The 10,609-nt window shown below is 38.1% G+C and overlaps 1 long non-coding RNA gene across 1 annotated transcript; it reads left to right on the top strand.

The window, feature by feature from the left end:
* The first annotated feature begins 1,682 nt into the window (after positions 1 to 1,682).
* LOC122137180 lies at positions 1,683 to 10,246 on the top strand. Its single transcript, XR_006154674.1, has 6 exons — positions 1,683 to 1,746; positions 2,603 to 2,719; positions 3,240 to 3,283; positions 3,513 to 3,768; positions 9,783 to 9,830; positions 10,080 to 10,246. It is a non-coding gene; the product is annotated as an uncharacterized LOC122137180 (long non-coding RNA).
* Positions 10,247 to 10,609: the final 363 nt, after the last annotated feature.

Raw genomic sequence — 10,609 nt, forward strand, 5'->3', positions numbered from 1 at the left:
CGTGAGCGGCGCAACAAAAAATAGACCTGGCGCCGAAACCATCGCTTCATTGCTGCTCACGCTACGCTCCTGCTCGACGCCCACGCGCTGCTGCTGCCGGTGTGAATGCACTCATTGATTAACATGGACGCCGAAAAAAATACGCGCCGCTCACGCGCCGCTCACGCTTGCAGTGTGTAAACGCCGTAATGCTGTAATGACAGCTCCGCCATTAAATCTATAGTCTGTTTCACACATACTCTGTTGGCAGAGTGTGTATGCGTTACGAATGCGGTGCAGAAGCAGCACAGGCTCTTTGCGCTTTCACACAGGACACTCCTGATCCGCGTCTGCTTACCACAAACACAACATCAGAATCAGAATGAGCTTTATTGCCAGTTATGTTCACACACATGGGGAATTTGTTTTCGTGACAGAAGCTCCGCAGTGCAACAGAATGACAGCGACAAAACAAAAAACACATAATAAAGAATAAAAAATACAAGTAGGTAAGAAATGACAATATACAAATTGACAATTGTATGGCAGGTATATTACAATGAGCAGTTGTGTATGTACTGGTATATTATGTGCAAAAAAAAATTAAGGTACACTAAGTATGTGTGTTAGATAAATAAGTGTATGTGTATGTAAATATAAATAGTGTAGTGTGTTCCACAGTTATCAAGTGTTCATTAGATGGATTGTCTGAGGGAAGAAACTGTTCCTGTGTCTGGTCATTCTGGTGCTCAGTGCTCTGTAGCGTCGACCAGATGGCAACAGTTCAAAGAGGAAGTGTGCTGGATGTGAGGGGCCCAGAGTGATTTTGCCAGCCTTTTTGCTCATTCTGGATAAGTACAGTTCTTGAATAGAAGGGAGGGTTGTACAGATGATTCTCTCAGCAGTCCAGACTACCCTCTGTAGTCTTCTGAGCTCAGATTTAGAAGCTGAGCTGAACCAGACAGTTACTGAAGTGCAGAGGATGGATTCAATGATGGTGGAGTAGAACTGTTTCAGCAGCTCTTGTGGTAGGTTGAACTTCCTTAGCTGGCGAAGGAAGTACAACCTCTGCTGGGCCTTTTTCAGAATGGAGTCAATGTGAATGTCGCACTTCAGGTCCTGAGAGATGGTGGTTCCCAGGAACCTGAATGACTCCACTGCAGCCACAGTGCTGTTCATGATGGTGAGTGGGGGGAGAGCAGGGGGGTTTCTCCTGAAGTCCACGATCATCTCCACTGTTTTGAGCGTGTTAAACTCCAGGTTGAGAGTGCACCATACAGCCAGCTCTTTAACCTCCTGTCTGTAAGCAGACTCGTCACCGTCCTGAATGAGGCAGATGAGTGTGGTGTCATCTGCAAACTTCAGGAGCTTGACAGAGGGATCATTAGATGTGCAGTCGTTGGTGTACAGGGAGAAGAGCAGTGGGGAGAGAACACAGCCCTGGGGAGCTCCGGTGCTGATTGTACGGGTGCTGGATGTGTATTTTCCCAGCCTCACTAGCTGCTGCCTGTCTGTCAGGAAGCTGTTGATCCACTGACAGACAGAGATGGGCACAGAGAGCTGAGTTAGTTTGGGCAGGAGGAGGTTTGGGATGATCGTGTTAAAGGCCAAGCTGAAGTCCACAAACAGGATCCTCATATAACTCCCCGGTCTGTCTAGGTGTTGCAGAACATAATGCAGTCCAATGTTTACTGCATCATCCACGGACATGTTTGCTCTGTAAGCAAACTGCAGGGGGTCCAGTAAGGGTCCAGTGATGTCCTTCAGGTAAGTCAGAACCAGTTTTTCAAATGACTTCATGACGACAGACGTTAGAGCCACAGGTCTGTAGGTCAGCGCCGCTGCTCCACCGACAACAACTTTCAGTAAAACGGTAAAAGATTTTGTGGCGTGTTCTGCAGAATGTTCAGCAGTTCATCCCTGGTGAAACTGATTGTGTTTGAACCATTTATCCATTATTTTGAGTTCAAATCCAAACGTGCTTTTTCAGCATTGTGATCCTCTTATCACAGAACAGTTAGTTTTTCATAGACACATTCAGTTTGAACTCAATTAATATAAACAGCGTATTAAATGTATTTGGCTTCTAGATTTGTATATTAAGTTGGTCAAGCAAGTGGATACACATTTGAACACCACTTATAGCTTTCTTGTTAGGTTATCACAAATGTTTTAAATTAAAACTTATCACTGACAGAAACAGTCGGCTCTAGTGCTTACATTTAAATCTTTATTACAAACAGTCCCGCGGGTCTTTGTTTGAAACCTAGCCAAAAAGCCTGTGAAAAACAGTAGATTTTAATATCTATTTATTGTGAAATTACTACATTCCCGTTTCATTGTTAATTTTTACCGCGAACAATGCCTGTCACTTTAATTCAGTGCGTGCAGCGCAGAAATAGACTCGGTGCGTAAACGATCACTGTACTGCTGCAGACGCATCGCTCCTGGAACGCACTGACGGACTGCAGCTGCGTGCAGTGTGAACGCGCTGATCCGTTAACACGGTGCCTAAAAAAACCGCAACGTTTGTCACATCACTTTCACTTTTTTCACTTTCAGAGTATGTGTGAAACAGGCGTATTACTTGTGTTTGTACAACATTATTGAACTCCTCCATCAGGAGTGCTCTGTTGTGTTACCGGACCCCTCTCTCTGTGGGGAACACCTTCAGCAAAGCCTCCATACGGTTTTCTTCATTTGACCTGCCACTGATGGATCATCTGTTCACCTTCAACAGGTACATTATGACTAAATGTTTTAGCACTAAACTGACCTGATTCTATATACTTTTGGTTAGAAGTTTGGAATACGTTTTTGTTTTTGTTTTTATAGAAGCCTCTTATGTTCACCAAAGATACATTTATTTTATTGAAAATGCAGTATAACTTAATATTATGAAGTTATTTAGAGGAACGGTTTTCTGTTTTAAAATACAAATTATTTTTGTGATGCAAAGCTGAACTTTCAGCAGCATGTGATCCTTCAGAAATCATTTTAATTTCTAATTATGTGCTTAAATTAACATAAGAAACCTAAAATGCTTATAGCATGCAAATGTCCTCCTATGACGCATTTTGGTTCTGTAAATGTGTTTGATGTTGCCTGATAACCAAGCAGCAAAGTACAGTCTAATATAGATGATTGTTTGCTCCTTTCTGTTGCTGGTTTCCTTTATCAATATGCCGTTTTGAGAAACTCGCGATGCTTTTTATTTCGCTACTGTTCCGTGCCATTGACTTACTGACATCTTACTGCAGGCGACATGGAAATATGGTGGAGACGCTCTCACGGTGAAGCAAGAGTGAGTAAAGGAATGAGAATAAGCAACTGAGAAACGTCCTGTGCAACACTAATTTATTCAAAATCTCTGTTTGACAAAACAGCACAAGCGTATGAAAACGGTGATGACAGCTGGTGTTTAAAATGTAAACCTGCAGAAACTGCAATTCTCAAACTCAAGCATAATAAAGGATTAGGCATGCAAGTTATCACATTTAATTCTGTGCATAAACCCAGGGTCTTTGTTCCAGCCTGTCTAGTAGATGCTAGAGGAAAGACTCCACCCTCTTCTGCGTTTGGGGTGCAACACTAGAGACTGGATCAATGAAGTCAGATGGTGGATCTTCATGTACATCTTCTCTAGTGTTTCCAGAACTACCCTTTCTACAGCTGCGATACAGAAATGATGCATTTAGCAGCTTATTTAAACCGATAAATACCATGCGTGCACATTGATTTAGTATGGAACTCAAGACTGGATTTTCCTCTCACTCCAGAGAGGTACCTGTAAGTATAAATTCACTGTAAGGTTTTAAATGTCAGATGTACAGTAGGTGGACATCCAAAACGTTGCTTCTACCGCCGCTCGCACCGCCGCCGCGGCGTCTGCAAAGTGCATTTGCAGCTTTTGACCGCTGAGTGGCGCTTTAATCAAGTTTTCAAACAAGCGCATCAAAGCACATTTTCGCAAATAGACGTCAGTTTTGCCTCACTGATGTGTTACATTTGACGGCTGCAGTCAGGGAAAATGAAAGGAAAACACTGTAGTTAAAATATGTAATATTCACAGATGAAAGTTTGGTAATTATGAAGTTATGTGCATTTCTTAGAACGAATTCAAGCAGGATAAATGTCAAGCCTGTGCCTGAGCCTGTGTTTATATTTTCTCTAAGCTACACAATATTACACCATATTTTAGATTTGACACATTTAATAGGTGTGCAGTATTATTTATATAATATGAATTGTGTTATATTATTCAAAATAAATTGTGGTTTACTTTGCATCGTAGCATTAAGTGGTAGCCTATTTTAGTGAGCTAGGCTACATGGATTTATATGCAAAATGTCAATAATTCTCATATATTAGGCCTATATTTTAATTTATATCTTAATTCCTTTAATAAAACAACATGCATTTTTGTTATTTGTTACCTGTCCTTTATTTCGACAGACAACTTCTTGGGAAAATATATTTATCTGTACACTGATTAAGAAATTGTTGCGTGTTTTATAAATTATTTTCTTTATTTTAGTAAAACGTGAGGCACTGTATAATTTCGTTCCCATTATTTAGGCCTAATTAAAACAAGAAACGAATAAATTAAAACTGCACGATTTAGCTAAATCATTGAAATTCTAAAGAATGGACTGATTAATAAAACGTCCTCACGATTAAACTCAAGTTCTCTCATTATAATCACCAAAGTGCAAATGTAAAAAGGAGCTTCATTAATAGACAACTTCAGTGATTTTAAAGGGAGCCGCCGTTACTTGCTTACATAGAATTTAAGTAAAAAAAAAAAAAATTGCAGCCGCGTTTAAATGCAGGAGTGTAAAATGTCTGCGTGCAAAATTTGCGCGGCGCGAGTGATGCTGAGTGAACGCGCAGCATTTATTCTTATTTGTTTTATCTTCATTACAAATCTTGTTTGCTTTTATTTTGGATAATTGCATGTAAAAAATAATTTACGTTGTAATGCATATGCAAAATGTGAATAATTATTCTTATTTAAGTGTTTGTGCCAAAATTATTAATGCGCATGCAGGACAGGGAGGCGCCCTCTAGATCACTTGAATTTTTTCCTGATAATGAATTAACTTAAAATTGTGGTGTCTCACATACATGAGAACTATATCTACAGAAAACTTGAAATGTCTTTTAAACGAATCAATTCAGAACGAAAGCATTATGTAATCTGTGAAGGTTGTATTTCTCTTTAAAGGCGCGTTCATGTGGAGAGAGTCAGCACTGTGAATTTCATCTTGCAGCCGACAAGAAAACATTAGTTTATTAATAATTAATAATTTTTACAATTATTAGGCTACTTCTGCCTGTGCTTTGGGGCAAACATAATGCATGTTGCTTGAGCGCGGAATATATTAAGGCTCATTATGGATTATAGAAGTAAACGTTATTAAACCTGCGATTAGTTGAATAAAGAAATGAACGACTAGTAACTAGAAAAATCTTACATGGGACGCAGACCTATTAAATAGCCTCTAGACATCTTTAAAGTTTTTAAAGCATTTTATACGCGTTTGCATAAATTCTTCTTTCAGAACGGTCTGTAATGGAGAGTACCTTAACACTGATTTTTCCTCTGAAACACAAAAACGAAAATTGAAATAAAATTTGAGAATGGCCAACCCTTCTCTACAGATATTGTTGCTTCTGTTTGGGCATTGTAAATAGGCTACAAAAAAAAAAAAAAATAATAATAATAATAATAATAATGTCTCCAAAAACTCCAAAATGTTTTTGTCATGTCTGTAACGCATGTGTATTCCCAAATCTAAAAAAGCCTATAGAACATCATAGACTGATCATACTGATGTCTGGACTCTGTTTGGGATTTAGAAAAACATAAAGAGACTGTTCAATATATTGGTTATGAAAAGGCTACATTCTGTGAGAATTTATATTTCAAAGTCTAAAAAAAAAAAATTTAGACGAAACAAAAAATTTAAGCAACCGTTTGCAAATTTATTTATTTTTGTGTTAAGGCAACTTCCTCTGAAGTTATAATAACTAATAAACTATATTGCGCTATACATTAGTCAACATTTGAAGTGGATCAAAACCTTTCTTCAAAGTAGCCCTAAAACCAAAATGACGAGTCCTATCTAAACCTGTTCTGCAAGATTGATACCCTCATAAGACACTGTCCATATGAAAGACCAAGAGATTCACACATTTATATCAACCCCCACAAGCTATACATAAACTATCCCCAGCCCCCTCCAGCTGAACTGAATTCGGTCTGTTTTTTGGCTGTGAGGAACGCTGTGTTCTCATGTTACTGGGCTGAAACATGCTTGCACTCACAGCAGCCCTACTCTTTTTATTCATTTTTTTCCCGCAGCCCATATTATTGTTTTCACAAGACCATACTAACAAATTATCAATTATAATTAATCATTATTTTACGAAAATCATTGTTATTTGTGAACGTAGCGTTTGCGGAAGGCTTTAAGACCAAGCGGAGTCCTCCATCAGCTGCTCCCGCTTCACAGCGCGCCAGACTCGCGCTAACTGACCCAGCTTCAAAGTCCGAAAGTTTTGATTTAACTAAATCAGTTTGAGCGAATACAACTTACTGATCATGAGCCCAACATTTAGCAAGACAGAAAAGGGTAAAATGTCACAGTGCATGTTAAATAGCCTAAATGAACTTGTTAACAATATAATTAGAACTAACAATATAATTCGATTTTTTTTTTTAAATGAACAATTCCTGTATAAAATGGGACAGCAACCTTTATATCAAACATTTTTAAATTGTCTACAACTGAGCAACGCGCGAGGCAGGTTGAGCGTGCGAAGTGAATGTGCTGCACAAAGTCATTTTCAGATGCAATGAAAATAAAAAAAAATATAAAAAACCCTGGATAGCCTAGATTAGGCCCAGACTCTGTTCCTAAGTATATAATAATTATAATTACCCCACAGTAACAAATTTTAACTGATTAATCGCCTATTTTCATTTGCTTCATGTTGTTTTATTTATTTTTTAAAACTGGCTAAAAAATAAATTAAGTTTGTGAGAGGAAAAAAATATATATAAGTCATGTATAAGTTGCATTTTATTACATTCAGAAATAATAACGGCTGGCCTAATAATGTTATAATGTGCCAACAGGATATTTTTAGTTCTCTTCACTTTATAACAAATCCTTTAAATTTAACAAATTTATCAGAACAGAACAATTACAAATATATAATTCTAATGGATAAATAAAATTGCAGTATATAATATAGGCTTAGCTATAAACAAACAAAAAAATAAATGAATAATAATTTAAAGCGAACCATAAGGTAAGGTTGGGTTCGTGAGAAATCCAAACGTTTCCATATTCGTGATGTTGCCTATTTCAAGCTTAACTATTATTCATTAGGAAAAATAGGCTTTGTAGTTCATGTGTGTTTCAGTATCGATGGGAAAAAAAAAAAAAAATCATAACTAACAAAAATATGCCAAAGTGGACCGCTGCTCGCGCCGAATGGCACGGTGAACGGCTACTGTTTCCAATGAATGTGCGCGAGGCACCAGCACGCTCAAACAGCTGAAACAGAAAATACAACATTTTTGGTCACACAGTAAAGGCATAATTCAAAAATTCAAAGTGTTAGCAGTTTGAAAAATCAAGAATTATAACAGAATTAATAATAATTATTGCTAAATGCTGGACCGTTCTCATTTCGATCTGCAAATGGAACCTGAAGGATTTTTTTTTAAACCAAGAATGAACCGAAATGAAAACCTTTAGCTTTTTATCCGTATATATACAGTCGTGGCCAAAAGTTTTGAGAATTACATAAATATTGGAAATTGGAAAAGTTGCTGCTTCAGTTTTTATAATAGCAATTTGCATGTACTCCAGAATGTTATGAAGAGTGATCAGATAAATTGCATAGTCATTCTTTGCCATGAAAATTAAACTTAATCCCAAAAAAACCTTTCCACTGCATTTCATTGCTGTCATTTAAGGACCTGCTGAGATAATTTCAGTAATCATCTTGTTAACTCAGGTGAGAATGTTGACGAGCACAAGGCTGGAAATCATTATGTCAGGCTGATTGGGTTAGAATGGCAGACTTGACATGTTAAAAGGAGGGTGATGCTTGAAATCATTGTTCTTCCATTGTTAACCATGGTGACCTGCAAAGAAAAAAAACGCGTGCGGCCATCATTGCGTTGCATAAAAATGGCTTCACAGGCAAGGATATTGTGGCTACTAAGATTGCACCTAAATCAACAATTTATAGGTTCATCAAGAACTTCAAGGAAAGAGGTTCAATTCTTGTAACGAAGGCTTCAGGGCGTCCAAGAAAGTCCAGCAAGCGCCAGGATCGTCTCCTAAAGAGGATTCAGCTGCGGGATCGGAGTGCCACCAGTGCAGAGCTTGCTCAGGAATGGCATCAGGCAGGTGTGAGCACATCTGCACGCACAGTGAGGCAAAGACTTTTGGAAGATGGCCTGGTGTCAAGAAGGGCAGCAAAGAAGCCACTTCTCTCCAAAAAAAAAAAAAACATCAGGGACAGATTGATCTTCTGCAGAAACTATAGTGAATGGACTGCTGAGGACTGGGGCAAAGTCATATTCTCCGATGAAGCCCCTTTCCGATTGTTTGGGGCATCTGGAAAAAGGCTTGTCCGGAGAAGAAAAGGTGAGCGCTACCATCAGTCCTGTGTCATGCCAACAGTAAAGCATCCTGACACCGTTCATGTGTGGGGTTGCTTCTCATCCAAGGGAGTGGGCTCACTCACAATTCTGCCCAAAACACAGCCATGAATAAAGAATGTTACCAAAACACCCTCCAACAGCAACTTCCAACAATCCAACAACAGTTTGGTGAAGAACAATGCATTTTCCAGCACGATGGAGCACCGTGCCATAAGGCAAAAGTGATAACTAAGTGGCTCGGGGACCAGAATGTTGAAATTTTGGGTCCATGGCCTGGAAACTCCCCAGATCTTAATCCCATTGAGAACTTGTGGTCAATCCTCAAGAGGCGGGTGGACAAACAAAAAACCACTAATTCTGACAAACTCCAAGAAGTTATAATGAAAGAATGGGTTGCTATCAGTCAGGATTTGGCCCAGAAGTTGATTGAGAGCATGCCCAGTCGAATTGCAGAGGTCCTGAAAAAGGGCCAACACTGCAAATACTGACTCTTTGCATAAATGTCATGTAATTGTCGATAAAAGCCTTTGAAACGTATGAAGCGCTTGTAATTATATTTCAGTACATCACAGAAACAACTGAAACAAAGATCTAAAAGCAGTTTAGCAGCAAACTTTTTGAAAACTAATATTTGTAATTCTCAAAACTATTGGCCACGACTGTAGGCCTTTTTTAATGACTGTTTAATAACAATAGCAAGCATAAGATCCTTTGTTTGAAGGTCTTTTAATTTTTGATGTGTAGACTGTAGCCTAAGACTGTCCTACATTTTGAAATTAACTCACTGTACATTTTTTAATGGTTTTTAAAGATGGTACAATGTTATATCATAATGTTGTTGTTGTTTTACCTCCTCCTTTTATCTCATTTTACAATTACATTCAGTTCGCAATCCATCTCTTTGCGCCACCTGGTGGTAGTTTCGCGAATGAATTTAATGACTTGCAGTTAAAGGTATGCGCGGCGGTAGTACCCATTTTGGTTGTCTACCATCTGTAGTGTCACATGCATCTGCCTTGATGGATGTTATCAGAGGCATGTCACATTATTTATGGTAAAATACTTACCATTTTAAATGATCCTGCCAATGTATTGTTTCAATGTTTTTCCCCAGTATTTTAAAGAGGCACACTGGAGCTCAAAGGAGCTCACACTGGAGTTGGTAAGTAAAAACTTAAAGCTAGTGAATGATGGTTTTCATAGCATAGTTTAAAAAATAAATAAATAAAAATAAAAAAAATAGGAAACGTAGTGTTCTTCCTTGGTGGTCCCCTGAAGGTCTCAGGTCAGAAACTGTGTGCTCTATAGATTGAACACAACATATGTTATTGACTTTTAGACTGTGAAGGGCTGTGAATGAAGTGTTATCTCCTCCCTGTTCTAATTAATGCTCTTGTACCTTGTGTGTCAGGTGGATGAGCCTCCAGCCGTCTCTGTGATGGTCTGCCGGAGACACTGGAGCAGTGAAAGATGGAGTGACTAAGATTTGCTTCTTACCAAGGCAAGTAAATGCACATTAAAATTATAGCCAATTGAATTTCAGAAAATAAGACGAAAGAAAACTATATGTATTAAAATCGATTTTTAAAGTAAAATCATGGCATCGATGCAATCTACTAGAAAAAGACTGTAAATGGTAACATGCACTACCAGTCAATTTTTTAAACAGTAAGATTTTTAATGTTTTTTTTTTCTGTTCACCAAGGCTTCATCTATTTGATCCAAAATACAGAAAAAGCAATAATATTGTGAAACATTTTTACCATTTAAAATAACTGCTTTCTATTTTTATACATTTTAAAATGTAATTTATTTCTGTGATCAAAGCTGAATTTGAGGCCTGCTACACACATTTCAGCATCCATATTAACTAGGGGGATGATTTTGATTCATCCCAGTGTCTTGCTTCTAGCTAAATTAAGTGCGTAAAAGGGACTAGAT

Source organism: Cyprinus carpio, chromosome B4 (assembly GCF_018340385.1).
Source record: "Cyprinus carpio isolate SPL01 chromosome B4, ASM1834038v1, whole genome shotgun sequence".
Classification (NCBI taxonomy): domain Eukaryota; kingdom Metazoa; phylum Chordata; class Actinopteri; order Cypriniformes; family Cyprinidae; genus Cyprinus; species Cyprinus carpio.